The sequence below is a fragment of the Lottia gigantea genome (genome assembly GCF_000327385.1).
Source record: "Lottia gigantea unplaced genomic scaffold LOTGIsca_65, whole genome shotgun sequence".
Classification (NCBI taxonomy): domain Eukaryota; kingdom Metazoa; phylum Mollusca; class Gastropoda; family Lottiidae; genus Lottia; species Lottia gigantea.
Window position 1 is genome coordinate 1,577,411 of NW_008710211.1, and position 1,945 is coordinate 1,579,355.

Consider the following 1,945-nt stretch of genomic DNA (forward strand, 5'->3'; position numbering starts at 1 on the left):
GCCTTATAAAAGTTTTTGGTAGAATATAAAGGATAGGTCAGAACAAGGGATTAATAATAAGTTTGTCAGGGGATGATTTTAATCAAGGATGGGTCAGGTGATGAATCATTAATTACTACAAGGTATTTACTGGTATATAAAGTAGATACTGAAGTAAAAACAAGATTAGTAATATCCTTATTTATCATACTTTAGATATTTACAGTTAGATTCAAGGTCAACTATCACTGGCAGTATACACCATACAAAACAGTAGGGCCTCAACGATTCACCAATGAATCGATGAACAGCGATTCTTTCTTTCTTATCGATGCATTGCGTTGGATAAAAATAATCGTGATGTATCGGCACAATTAATTCTTAGACCCCTTTAATAGCTAATGACACAGAATCCTTGTGTGTATAAGAAATTGTGCCATGTTTTCATTTTCCAAGTATGATTTTCACTTCAAATTTATTTCTGACCTAAAAAAATGGAGATTTTTTTCACAAATCCTTACTTCTAAATGTTCTCAAGTGCTTAATATTTTACAAATTTCTATTTTTTTTTTTCTCTTTCCTTCTCTAATAAATGAATAGTGATAATTACTGTAATTAATCATATCGTTGGATGAGTATATAGTGTATTGAATCGCAACTTCAAGAATCATTGCAGCCCTACAAAACAGACTTATTCCTATCAAAACACATTTTTTGCCTTAAATTGAAACACTAGTGGGTAGGTGAGGCTCCCATGAGTCTTAACTTCTTGTCTATAACTGGACACAATTTTATGGATAACAATTACTTTAATAAATAACTTGCGAGGTATTTCTTGTCTGTTGTCTCTAATCTTTAGAAAAGATTTGATGATGGTTGATGGATAGTATATGTTTTTATTAAATTTATTTAATCTAGTAAGGATTGAGAGCTGACATTGGTCACACTCACATCATAACCTCAAGGCAAATTTAAATGGAAGGGGTTGTGTGCAAAATCAATCGCCACTACTTTTGAAAAAGTGTAATGATGTTTGGTTACATGTTAGGGCGATGTTGTAGGTTGGTCACTCTGCAGTCTGTGGGTCAGTCACTCTGCAGTCTGTAGGTCAATCACTCTGCAGTCTATAGGGTCAATCACTCTGCAGTCTATAGGGTCAGTCACTCTGCAGTCTGTGGGTCAATCACTCTGCAGTCTATAGGGTCAATCACTCTGCAGTCTGTGGGTCAGTCACTCTGCAGTCTGTGGGGCAGTTGCAGTCTGTGGGGCAGTCACTCTGCAGTCTGTCACTCTGCAGTCTGTGTGTCAATCACTCTGCAGTCTGTGTGTCAGTCACTCTGCAGTCTGTAGGTCAATCACTCTGCAGTCTGTAGGTCAATCACTCTGCAGTCTGTGGGTCAATCACTCTGCAGTCTATAGGGTCAGTCACTCTGCAGTCTGTGGGGCAGTTGCAGTCTGTGGGTCAGTCACTTGGCAGTCTGTGGGTCAGTCACTTGGCAGTCTGTGGGACAGTCAATCTGCAGTCACTTAAATTACAATGATTACTTCGACTGGCAAGTTTTAGGATATGAATTTTATAAAAAATCAACCTTTTAATGGCCATCAAAACTTGTCAACATTTTCAATTCTTAGTAAAATGAAGACAATTTCTGAGCTACAAAGGGAACATTCTTTTTTTCACATGAAAATTTTCAGCCTGTTATTGTATAAGAAAACACGTATGTGATCTGACCAGGGAGGGTAAAAACAAGCAAGATGGAAAACAATGTTTGATGCATACCAGATGATGTAGAAAAATAACCCTGTTTTATCAAAACTTGGAGGATTGATTGTGAATTTCTACCCAGTTCTCACTACAATAGGCAATGGGCTATCAGAGGAAAATACAGATCGAAACAATCGGAAAAAAATGAAATGAATGGAGTTTTACCTCCTACTTTTCTGCACCATGTGGGCTAATGAAGAC